Source organism: Oncorhynchus nerka, linkage group LG13 (genome assembly GCF_034236695.1).
Source record: "Oncorhynchus nerka isolate Pitt River linkage group LG13, Oner_Uvic_2.0, whole genome shotgun sequence".
Lineage (NCBI taxonomy): Eukaryota > Metazoa > Chordata > Actinopteri > Salmoniformes > Salmonidae > Oncorhynchus > Oncorhynchus nerka.
In genome coordinates this window covers 64,112,326-64,125,885 of record NC_088408.1, presented here as the reverse complement: position 1 = coordinate 64,125,885, position 13,560 = coordinate 64,112,326, and the positions used below count along the sequence as shown (strand labels likewise).

General features: G+C 41.6%; 1 pseudogene; it reads right to left on the bottom strand.

Moving 5' to 3' along the window:
- Positions 1 to 1,092: 1,092 nt before the first annotated feature.
- LOC115139851 (spermatid perinuclear RNA-binding protein-like) overlaps positions 1,093 to 13,560 on the bottom strand; it is a 55,413-nt pseudogene continuing 42,945 nt past the window's right edge.

Here is a 13,560-nt window from a genome sequence, read left to right as displayed (position 1 = left end):
TCCTTGGCCAGCTCTCCCGCTATCTCTCTCAGAATGACCTTCTTGATCCAAATCAGTCAGGTTTCAAGACTAGTCATTCAACTGAGACTGCTCTTCTCTGTATCACGGAGGCGCTCCGCACTGCTAAAGCTAACTCTCTCTCCTCTGCTCTCATCCTTCTAGACCTATCGGCTGCCTTCGATACTGTGAACCATCAGATCCTCCTCTCCACCCTCTCCGAGTTGGGCATCTCCGGCGCGGCCCACGCTTGGATTGCGTCCTACCTGACAGGTCGCTCCTACCAGGTGGCGTGGCGAGAATCTGTCTCCTCACCACGCGCTCTCACCACTGGCGTCCCCCAGGGCTCTGTTCTAGGCCCTCTCCTATTCTCGCTATACACCAAGTCACTTGGCTCTGTCATAACCTCACATGGTCTCTCCTATCATTGCTATGCAGACGACACACAATTAATCTTCTCCTTTCCCCCTTCTGATGACCAGGTGGCGAATCGCATCTCTGCATGTCTGGCAGACATATCAGTGTGGATGACGGATCACCACCTCAAGCTGAACCTCGGCAAGACGGAGCTGCTCTTCCTCCCGGGGAAGGACTGCCCGTTCCATGATCTCGCCATCACGGTTGACAACTCCACTGCCCCCCAATGGTGGAACAAACTCCCTCACGACGCCAGGACAGCGGAGTCAATCACCACCTTCCGGAGACACCTGAAACCCCACCTCTTTAAGGAATACCTAGGATAGGATAAAGTAATCCTTCTCACCCCCCCCCCCCTTAAAAGATTTAGATGCACTATTGTAAAGTGGCTGTTCCACTGGATGTCATAAGGTGAACGCACCAATTTGTAAGTCGCTCTGGATAAGAGCGTCTGCTAAATGACTTAAATGTAATGTAAATGTAATACTGTCCTTACACACCATTATATGTATATATATTTACATACTTCAGTGGAGGCTGCTGAGGGGAGGACAGCTCATAATATTGGCTGGAATGGAGTGAATGGAATGATATCAAACATAAACATAACCATGTTTTTTTTCATACCATTCACTCTATTCCAGCCATTCTCATGAGCTGTCCTCCCCTCAGCAGCCTCCACTGATATACACTTTAAATATAGTGCATTCGGAAAGTATTCAGACCCCTTGATTTGTTAAACATTGATTAAATGTTTTATTATCAACCTACACACAATATCCCATAATAACAAAGCAAAAAATATATTTTTAAAGACATTTGCTAAAGTTTCTAAAAAAGGAAATAACACTTTTACGTAAGTATTCAGACCATTTACTCATTTACTCAGTTGAAGCACGTTTGGCAGCGATTACAGCAAGTCTTCTTGGGTATGATGTTACAAGCTAGGCACATCTGTGTTTGGGGAGTTTCTCCCATTCTTCTCTGCAGAACCTCTCAAGCTCTGTCAGGTTGGATGGGGAGCGTTGCGGCACAGCTATTTTCAGCTCTTTCCAGAGATGTTCGATAGGGTTCAAGCCGGGCTCTGGCTGGGCCACTCAAGGACTTGTTCGTAGGGATGGTGCCTGGGTTCCTCCAGACGTGACACTTGGCATATAGGCCAAAAAGTTCCATCTTGGTTTCATCAGAGCAGAGATTCTTGTTTCTCATGGTCTGAGAGTCCTTAAGGTGCCTTTTGGCAAACTCCAAGCTGGCTGTCATATGCCTTTAACTGAGGAGTGGCCTCCGTCTGGCCACTCTACCATAAAGGCCTGATTGGTAGAGGGCTGCAGAGATGGTTGAACTTCTGGAAGCTTCTCCCATCTCCACAGAGGAACTTTGAAAGGGTGACCATTGGATTGTTGGTCACCTCCCTGACCAAGGCCCTTCTCCCCAAGTGCTCAGTTTGGCCGGGCAGCCAGCTCTAGGAAGTCTCTGTGTTTCAAAACTTCTTCCATTTAAGAATGATGGAGGCCACTGTTTTCTTGGGGACCTTCAATGCTGGAGACATTTTTTGGTATCCTTCCCCAGATCTGTGCCTCGACACAATCCTGTCTAGGAGCTCTACAGACAATTCCTTCAATCTCATGGCTTGGTTTTTGCTCTGAAATGCACTGTCAACTGTGGGACAGGTGTGTGCCTTTCCAAATCATGTCCAATCAATTGAATTTACCACAGGTGGACTCCAATCAAGTTGTATAAACATCAAGGAAGATAAATGGAAACAATATGCACCCGAGCTCAATTTCGAGTCTCATAGCAAAGGGTCTGAATACTTACGTAAATAAGGTATCTGTTTTTTAAAAATAAATTCTTAAATTCTAAAAAACTGTTTTTGCTTCGTCATTATGGGGTATTGTGTGTAGATTGATGAGGGGGGAAAATGATTTAATACATCTTTGATTAAGGCTGTAACGTAACAAAATGTGGAAAAAGTAAAGGGGTCTGAATACTTTCACAAATGCACTGTACGTACATATTTAGATTCCGGTTTCTGACATTTCTTAATTATGTGTGTATTAATAATAGCATTACCGCACTGTTGGAGCAAGAAACACAAGCATTTCGCTGCACCTGCAATAACATCTGCAAATCTGTGTACGCGACCAATAAACTTTGATTTGGATATGAGAAAAGTTGAAAGTTACATTCATGTCTTGCACACTGTTACAAGATTATGTGTGTATGTGTGTGTTGGAAACAGAGAGAAATTGAGAGCGCTATTAATTTCTGGGTTGTAGACATAATTCCAGATGTCAATGTGCTGCCCTAAATGGAGTACTGCTATTAACTGCTGCTAATAGATTTTGAAAACATTACATTGGACTAGGATGAGTCTACTCTCTGTTTACACCGTTAAATTTGGAATTAAATACAAAACAGACTTGTTTCTACTGTACAGTACGTACAAATGATACATGCAAATTAACTTCTATATATACACTGTTGTGTATATTGTATACAAAGGTGCTTGATATAAATGCATTTACATTGTGGTAAAATAGGCATTAATTGACAAGTATTATAAATAAATACAAATCGTATCCTTATTGGGTTAAACATACTCAAACACACACACCCATAATTACACAAATATTGTATATACAGTGGGGAGAACAAGTATTTGATACACTGCCAATTTTGCAGGTTTTCCCACTTACAAAGCATGTAGAGGTCTGTAAATCTGATCATAGGTATACTAACTGAGAGAAAATCTGAAAATCACAGAAAATCACATTGTATGATTTTTAAGTAATAATAATAGTAATAATAATAATAAATAATAAGTAATTGGGCAAGACAAAAGATTTAAGTGCCTTTGAACAGGGTATGGTAGTAGGTGCCAGGCACACTGGTTTGTGTCAAGAACTGCAAACCTGCTGAGGTTTTCACGCTAAACAGTTTCTCGTGTGTATCAAGATTGGTCCACCACCCAAAGAACATCCAGCTAATTTGACAACAGTGGGAAGCATTGGAGTCAATATGGGCCAGCATCCATGTGGAATGCTTTATACAACTTGTAGAGTCCATGCCCTGACGAACTGAGGCTGTTCTGAGGGCAAAAGGGGAGGATGCAACTCAATATTAGGAAGGTGTTCTTAATGTTTGGTATACTCAGTGTATATCACATGAATATTGCAGTGTTGTGCCAATCCATTTCCACTATTTCCAAGTAGATTTGAAGCTAAAGTCAAGTATTGCAACATATTGGGAAATAATTCCAACTCTGATGATGTATTGCTTCTTCTTGGATTGATGTCTGCTCAGAGATGGGTCCCGATTTTCCGACCTAGTGTACAATTGCAACATATTTGTAGTTGAAAAGTTGCTAATTTACAAAAACGCTAAAGTTGTTTGTGATGAGATTTGAAAAATAATTGCAACCTTTGGGTTACTAGACGTTCATACTGGACACATAAAAATGGTATACACAAAGTACATAAAAGCCCACATTGCAAAAATTCTGAAGTATCCCTTTAATAAGGTAATGAGAGCCTGGTCAGACAGGAAACTGGAAGCTAAGTCAAAACTTAGTCGTCCCCTGATGGCTCTAGAGAGCAGAGGTCAAATTAGATCCCATGCTGGCTGTTGAGATCAGAAGAGATCCTGAGGACCCAGGTGAATTATAATAGGAGTGGCAATAGGCCGTGGCTGGTAAAAGGCACTGTCAATGTACAGGCCGCCTAAAGAGAGAGGGAGAAAGAAGTGGAGGGAGCAGAGAAACTGTGGTTACAGCTGTGGCCTATAGGAGGCAGTGTTACATAAACAAAAAGGCACATTTTGATAATGATGGGGTTTGATTATGGAAAAATCGTGTGTTTGATTAGGTGAAGAGTGGTAGAGGATTGTGGTGGATATGAAAATTGGTGACTTGGGTCTAGCTGTGAATTTCAGAATGGTATGCAAGTCAAGTACTGGTACTCAACTGATGAATAATATATGACACATTGTATAATTTCTAAACATATATCTCAAAATAAGTCTCAAACAAATCAAGTAACCAATTAAACTTAAGTATTTAGTTCTTAATCTATAACAAACATTTGTGGACAATCAATATCCGATGAACAAGATTAATGTCACTATGCATTCAACCATTTTTGTACCTATAAAAATATACATCATAGAAAACTAAAATAAATTATATATATTTCTAAAAGTTCCCTGTCTGAGTTGTACACATGGGGGTGAACACCGATCTTAAAATGGGTAGTAGTGGCAGAAAACAGGAGAGGCTGGGGACAATCTCATGACAGGGAACATTACTGAAGGCATCCTCGAGAGAAAACCTACAAAGACAATAAACAAATTGTAGTCTATCCATTCAAATGAAACTTAGAACATACAGTACCAGTCAAAAGCATACTCATCTACTCATTCAAGGGTTTTTCTTTATTTTCAACATTGTAGAATAATAGAAATAATCAAACCTATCAAATAACACATATGGGATCATGTACAGTTGAAGTCGGAAGTTTACATTTATTTTTTATTTATTTTATTTTTTACATACACCTTAGCCAAATACATTTAAACTCCGTTTTTCTAAATTCCTGACATTTAATCCGAGTAAATATTCCCTGTTTTAGGTCAGTTAGGATCAACACTTTATTTTAAGAATGTGAAATGTCAGAAAAATAGTAGAGCGAATCATATATTTCAGCTTTTATTTCTTTCATCACATTCCCAGTGGTTCAGAAGTTTACATACACTCAATTAGTATTTGGTAGCATTGCCTTTAAATTGCTTAACTTGGGTCAAAAGTTTTGGGTAGCCTTCCACAAGCTTCCCACAATAAGTTGGGTGAATTCTGGCCCATTCCTCCTGACAGAGCTGGTGTAACTGAGTTAGGATTGTCGGCCTCCTTGCTCGCACACGCTTTTTCAGTTCTGCCCACAAATTGTCTATAGGTTTGAGGTCAGGGCTTTGTGATGGCCACTCCAATACCTTGACTTCATTGTCCTTAAGGTCATTGTCCATTTGGAAGACCCATTTGTGACCAAGCATTTCACTTCCTGACTGATGTCTTGAGATGTTGCTTCAATATATCGACATAATTTTCCTCTCTCATGATGCCATCTATTTTGTGAAGTCACCAGTCCCTCCTGCAGCAAAGTACCCCCACAACATGATGCTGCCACCCCCGTGCTTCATGGTTGGGATGGTGTCCCTCCCCCCTTTTTCCTCCAAACATAACGATGGTCATTATGGCCAAAAAGTTATATTTTTGCTTCATCAAACCAGAGGACATTTCTCCAAAATGTACGATCTTTGTCCCCATGTGCAGTTGCAAACCGTAATCTGTTTTTTCTTATGGCGGTTTTGGAGCAGTGGCTTCTTCCTTGCTGATCTCTAAGAGACAGAAGACGTCTCCTTCCTGAGCGGTATGACAGCTGGGTTGTCCATTGGTGTTTATTCTTGTGTACTGTTGTTTGTACAGATGAACGTGGTACCTTCAGGCGTTTGGAAATTGCACCCAAGGATGAACCAGACTTGTGGAGGTCTACAAATCAGATTTCTTTTGATTTTCCCATGATGTCAAGCAAAGAGGCACTGAGTTTGAAGGTAGGCCTTGAAATACATCCACAGGTACACCTCCAATTGACTCAAATGATGTCAATTAGCCTATCAGAAGCTTCTAAAGCCATGACATTTTCTGGAATTTTCCAAGCTGTTTAAAGGCACAGTCAACTTAGTGTATGTAAACTTCTGACCCACTGGAATTGTGATACAGTGAATTATAAGTTAAATAATCTGTCTGTAAACAACTGTTGGAAAAATGTCATGCACAAAGTAGATGTCCTATCAGACTTGCCAAAACTATAGGTTTGTTAACAAGAAATTTGTGGAGTGTATGCAAGAACCCTAAGTGTATGTAAACTTCTGACTTCAACTGTAGCAACCAGAAAGGTTTCATGAACTAACTGTGTACAATAATGGTGTTTAATATGATTTTTGAATGACTACCCCATTGCTGTACCCCACATGCACAATTTTCTGTAAAGTCCCTCATTTGGGGCGGCAGGTAGCCAAGTGTTTAGAGCGTTGGGCCAGTAACCGAAAGGTTGCTAGATCGAATCGCTGAGTTGACAGAGAGGAAGGAAACTGCTGAGGGATTTCACCATGATACCAATGGTGATTTTAAAACAGTTATTACAGAGTTAAATGGGTGTGATAGGATAATACTAAGGATGGATCAACAATACTCCACAATACTAACCCAAATGACAGAGTAAAAAGTAAGCCTGTACAGAACAATACTGCAAAGAAATTAACTTTTTGTCCTTTTATTTATTTATTTTATTTCTCCTTTATTTAACCAGGTAGGCTAGTTGAGAACAAGTTCTCATTTACAACTGCGACCTGGCCAAGATAAAGCAAAGCAGTGTCACAGACAACAACACAGGGCCTGGGTTTACCTCCACATCACCCGAGGAACAGAGGAGGAGTAGGATGGTGGTACGGCTAAAGGCTATCAAAACTGGTCGTCTCGAGCGTTGGGGACAAAGAATAAAAGGAGCAGATTTATGGGCGTGGTAGAATATATTCAGGGCATAATGTGCAGACAGGGTTATGGTGGGGTGCGGGTACAGGGGAGGTAAGCCCAGGCACTGAGTGATGATAAGAGAGGTTGCATCTCTGGACATGCTGGTTATAATGGGTGAGGTCACTGCATGTGTGGGAGGTGGGACAAAGGAGGTATCAGAGGTATAAGTGGAACTAGGGCCTCCATTGTAAACTAAAACAATGATAACTAACCTAAACAACAGTATACAATGCATATTGACATTTGAGAGAGACATAAAGCGATGCATAAAGCAATCACAGGTGTTGATTGGGAGAGCTAGCCAAGACAACAACGGGTAAGACAACAACAGCTAATCAGCTAAAACAACAACAGGTAAAATGGCAATGAATGGGGATAGAGGGTCGGTTAACTACACACAGAGCCTGAGTTCGCGGCTGGGGTTGGCAGATAATGGAGGATGGAGTATTCGTCGGCAGACCAGTCATGGTGGTGCGGCGGGGCACTGTATCGACAAAGGATCCAAGCCAGGTGGTGAAAGAGGTATTCTAGTTGTAGTTTGCTAGCAAGGAGATGCGCCTGGCTCACGGATAACTGGAGCTAGCTTCGGGGCAGGGGCGTTAGCCACTATAGCCACTCGGTAGCAGCGGTGATCCGGTGCCAAGGTCCAGAGCTTACGCCAAGGATCCGGTGGAGTAGTGGATTCTAGCCGTGTTTGGGTGGAGTCCGGGTGAACAACTGAGTAGGCCGGGAGGTGGGGCATGGCCTGCCTCAGGGCTAGCTTCGGTAGTGGGTCACTCAGTGGCAGCTATCTAGCTGTGAAGATCAGGAGAAATGGTCCAGGGATTACGGCAGGAATCCGGCGTTGTAGTGGAGAAACAGTCCGATACTGGTAGGCTGGCAAGTATTATCCAGGCAAAAAAAAGGGCTGGTCTCTGTGCAGAAGGTAAAGGCTGCTAACCGTTGCTGACAATGACTAAATAGCTTGTAGCTAATTAGCTGGTTAGCCAATGTTCCGTATCACATTGGGTGAGGAAGGTTACCGGAAGGTATAATTGATTTAAAATGGAAAAGAGATTGAAAATAAAATTGAAAATAAAATTGAAATATATACAAAAAGGACAAAAATACAAAAGTACACGAGAGGGCGAAAAAGACACGTCTGCACTGCTACGCCATCTTGGAGAGAATCCTGAATACAAAGCATTATGTTTAGGGCAAATCCAACTAAACACATCACTGAGTACCACTCTTCATATTTTCAAGCATGGTGGTGGCTGCATCCTCTTATGGGTATGCTTGTCATTGGCAAGGACTAGGGAGTTTGAACACTGAATGTTCCTGAGAAGCCTAGTTACAGTTGATTTAAAATCGGCTTGAAAATCTATGGCACAGCTTGAAAATGGCTGTCTAGCAATGATAAATGACCAACTTGACAGAGCTTGAAGAATCCAGGTTTGCAAAGCTCAGACTTCGAGACCCCAGGGGGTTGAATACACATTTTTCCTCCACTTTGACAGAGTATTTTGTATAGATTGTTGATAAAAAAAAAAAATGCCAATTACATACATTTAATCCCACTTTGTAATGTAACAAAATGTGAAAAAAAGTCAAGGGGTGTGAATACTTTCTGAAGGCACTCACATTTGACTGTTCGGCATCTGAGCACCCTCGCTAAGAATCAGGAAAGCAGAAAATGGCAAGGTGAGTTGGAAATGTTAGCGCATACGGGGCCTCCCGAGTGGCACAGCGGTCTAAGGCACTACAACACAGTGCTTGAGGCATCACTACAGACCCAGGTTCGATCCCAGGCTGTCTCACAACTGGCTCTGACTGGGAATCCATAGAGCGGCCCACAATTGGCCCAGCGTCGTCCGGGTTAGGGGAGAGTTTGGCCGGGGGGGAATACTTTGCTCATCGCGCTCTAGTGACTCCTGGTGGTGGGCCAGGTGCCTGCAGGCTGACTTTGGTTGTCAGTTAAACGGTGTTTCCTCCAACACATTGGTGCAACTGGCTTCCGGGTTAAGCGGGATGGTGGCTGGGGGCAGTATTGAGTAGCTTGGATGAATAAGGTGTCCAGAGTAAACTGCCTGCTCCTCAGTCCCAGTTGCTAATATATGCATATTATTAGTATATTTGGATAGAAAACACTCTGAAGTTTCTAAAACTGTTTGAATGATGTCTGTGAGTAATAACAGAACTCATATGGAAGGCAAAAACCTGAGACAAAACCCAACCAGGATGTGGGAAAGCTGGGGTTGGTCGATTTTCAACTCATTCCCTATTGAAGATAGTGGGACATTGGTCATGTTGCACTTCCTAAGGCTACCATTAGATGTCAACCGTCTTTAGAAACTTGTTTGAGGCTTCTACTGTAAAGGACGGGCTCATAAGGGCTCTTTGAGTCAGTGGCCTGGCAGATTGCCACAAACTCGTGATGCTCGTTCACGTGAGAGGTAGCTCCCGTTCCATTGCTTTTCTGAAGACAAAGGAATTCTCCGGTTGGAACATTATTGAAGATTTATGTTAAAAACATCCTAAAGATTGAGTCTATACATTGTTTGACATGTTTCTACGGACTGTAACGAACATTTTTGACATTTCGTCTGCAACTAGTGAACGCGCTTCGTGACTTTGGATTTGTTTTCAAAACGCGCTAACAAAAGTAGCTATTTTGACATAAATTATGGACATTCTCGAACAAAACAAACATTTATTGTGGAACTGGGATTCCTAGAAGTGCATTCTGATGAAGATCATCAAAGGTAAGTGAATATTTATAATGCTATTTCTGACTTCTATTGACTGCACAATATGGCGGATATCTTTTTGGGTTGTTTGGTCTCTGAGAGCTGTACTCAGATTATAGCATGGTTTGCTTTTTCCGTAAAGCTTTTTTGAAATCTGACACAGCGGTTGCACTTGTTAAGGATAGGGGGCGGTATTTCCCCTTTGGATGAATTGCGTACCCATAGTGAACTGCATAAAAATCTGTCCTAAATTGCTAATATATGCATATTATTATTATTATTGGATAGAAAACACTCTGCAGCTTCTAAAACCGTTTGAATTATGTCTGTGAGTATAACAGAACTCACAGGGCAGGCAATCTTCCAAACTAGTTTTGTGGTCCTGAAAGTTGGGGCAACTTTGACGTCATCGCCCCCTCCCTTCCCAACAAGTTATGGATCTGGAAACACTTCCTATGTCTTCCACTAGATGTCCTCATTCAGTAGAACGTGGAATGGAGCATATGCTGTGAACTTTGACCTAATGGGGTGAAAAGTTGTGAGTGTCGCAAGGATTTTCATGTGCGTGAAAGGCGCGCTTGGGAAAGAGTGCTTCCTTTGTTTCAATCAGCCTCAGACGAACATGGATGTCCCGGTTGGAAAGATATTCGATCTGTATGATTATAACATCCTAAAGATTGATTCTGCACTTAGTTTGACCAGTTTCGTCGACCTGTAATATGTAATTTGGAAGTTTTGATGCACAATTATTCTGGACCAGAAGTAATTTTTTGGGCATTTGAGCTGATAGTGTTAGCAGATGCTACTACATGGACACTAGAATTGAACATTATGAAACAAAACGATTTTATCGTTGAAGTAGGACTCCTTCCACTACATTCTGATCGAAGACCATCAAAGGTAAGGGAATATTTATGTTGTAATTTTGTATTTCTGTTGACTCCAACATAGCGGAGAAATATTGTTACGTCTGAGCGCCGTCTCAGATTATTGCATGGTAAACTAATTCCGTAACGTTAAAAAAAAATGTGACACAGCGGTTGCATTAAGAACCAGTGTATCTTTCTAATTATATGTAGAACATGTATCTTTAGTCAAAGTTTATGATGAGTATTTCTGTTATCTAGCGTAGCTTTTTATAATTTCTCCGGACATTTTGGAGAATTTTCTGAACATGGCGTCAATGTAAACAAGATTTATGGATATAAAATGCATATTATCGAACAAAACATAAATGTACTGTGTAACATGTCATATTACTGTCATCTGATGAAGATTTTCAAAAGGTTAGTGAATGATTTTTCTTTTAATCCTGCTTTTGTGATTGTATCTTTTGTTCTACAAAATGGCTGCATATTGTCTGTGTTTTTGTGGTGGTCTAACATAAATATGTGCTATGTTTTCGCCGTAAAACATTTAAAACATCTGACACGCTGGGTAGATGAACAAGATGTTTATCTTTCATTTGAGGTGTTGGACTTGTTACTGTGCGGAGGTTAAACATTTCTAAGAATATTTTTGCATTCCCTGCGCCACCGTTTCAGCTGAACGGCACGGGTGTAGTTCCCGCATGGGAATCTATAGGCACAACATGTTTTAAGGAGAAGTGTATCTAAAGTTCCATGCATAAGACTTGTATTTTCATCAACATTTATAATGAGTATTTCTGTAAATTGATGTGGCTCTCTGCAAAATCACCGGATGTTTTGGAAGTACTAAACATAACACGCCAATGTATACTGAGATTTTTTTATATAAATATGAACTTTATCGAACAAAACATATATGTATTGTGTAACATGAAGTCCTATGAGTGTTATCTGATGAAGATCAAAGGTTAGTGATTAATTTTATCTCTATTTCTGATTTTTGTGACTCCTCTCTTTGGCTGGAAAAATGGCTGTGTTTTTCTGTGACTTGGCTCTGACCTAACATAATTGTTTGTGGTGCTTTCGCCGTAAAGCCTATTTGAAATCGGACACTGTGGTGGGATTAACAAGAAGTGTATCTTTAAAATGGTGTGAAATACTTCTATGTTTGAGGAATTTTAATTATGGGATTTCTGTTGTTTTGAATTTGGCGCCCTGCACTTTCACTGGCTGTTGTCATATAGATCCCGTTAGCGGGATCTCAGCCCCAATAAATTATTTCGAATCGTGGTTTGGCGGGCATATTTCGGAGGAAGGATGACTCGACCTTCGCCTCTCCCGAGCCCATTGGGGAGTTGCAGCGATAAGACAAGATTGCGATTGGAGATCACGAAAATTGGGGAGAAAGATTAGGATAAAATACAAAAAATATTTTTTAAAACGCATGCATGTGTGACACTGTCTAGTAGCTGCTGGCCCTGGCTCTGGTATGAACAATGTGCTTACCATAGGCAGGGAGGGAAGCTGCAGTACCATAACCATATGGTGCTCCATAGCCTGGAAAGAAAGGTCAGGGAACTTTAGCTACAGGAGCAGTGCTTACATAGCGACAACCTAACGAACACACACATTTACAAACACCAAGCCCCAGGTCTTACCTATTGGGAGGTAGCCATGGGTGGGGGGAGCGCTGATGTAGGCTGCTCTATGCATCACTGGCCTTGTTCTAGGCCTGGAATGGGCATGGGCTGGGATAGTCACAGTTGATGACACAGTTCTTTTCACCTGCAAACAAACACACACATTCTTTACGGTTATAGCGTCACCTTTGCATACATTTCCATACTTTTGGACGTATGTTGCACAACTAATAATGATAGGCTCATTTGAATTCTATGCATGGGCTGAAAGTGATCTTTGTCCACCCACCAGTGTGGTGGGTCTCCTCTTTTTGTTGCGGGGGTCTTTGGAGTCAGAGAATAGTCTCTCCAGAGCAGCCAGGGCAGCGCAAGCCTTCGCCGCTTTCTTATTGGGCCCCGAGCCTCGGAACTTCTGTTTATCAACCTCCACCTACAGTACAGTACAGACACTCAATCATTCAAAACTACACTAGGGCCACTTGCCCTGACCTACTGGGCTCTAGTTTAGTTTCTCTTGGTCAGGTCAAAAGATTTAAATAAAAGTCAAGCAGGTGCTAGGCTGCTGGGTGTGTGGCAAAGTCTGTGTGTGTGTGTGTGTGTGTGAAGCACCGCCACAGAGTTATATTTTACAACGAATGCTGCAGAAGAAGCTAAATCCTTCGTAGGCGACTCTTTTGTCCACACCCACACGGCTGGCGCGCCCCAAATGTCTGGTGCACCGCGCCCGCACACACACAGCTGGCTGACTGTCTTTGTCTATAATACATCTGAGCTGCATGTGATTGAACAAGTTCCAGGAAGCATGCACTTTTGTTGCCTTCCTTGTTAGAATAAAAGAGATTACTTTAAAAAAGTAACACCTAATCCATTAGACTACTAATTCCTGTATTGATAAATTAAAAATGTGCACATGTTCAATAGCCCAGAAGAAACAAATAAACTCAATTTTCTCCAGAATCTAATTACATTAATAATAAAACTAGGTCTAAAATATTTCCATGAAATTTTAATTCAAACAGCATATGAAATTGCCTTTATTAGAGATACTGCACAGCGGCTTGTTCTGGCAGATCCCCTCAAACTTATCAGCAGCACACAGAATCTCTCCATCGATTGGAGGAGTATTAGGCTATTGGCACCAATATGTCAAGTCTGACTGAAGCCTATTCATTTTTCTTTTATTTAACCTTTATTTAACTAGGCAAGTCCGATAAGAACAAATTCTTATTTACAATGACGGTCTAGCCCGGCTAAACCCTCCCCTAACCCGGAGGACGCTGGGCCAATAGGCTAACAGCAAAAAAATGTGACTGACTTGACCT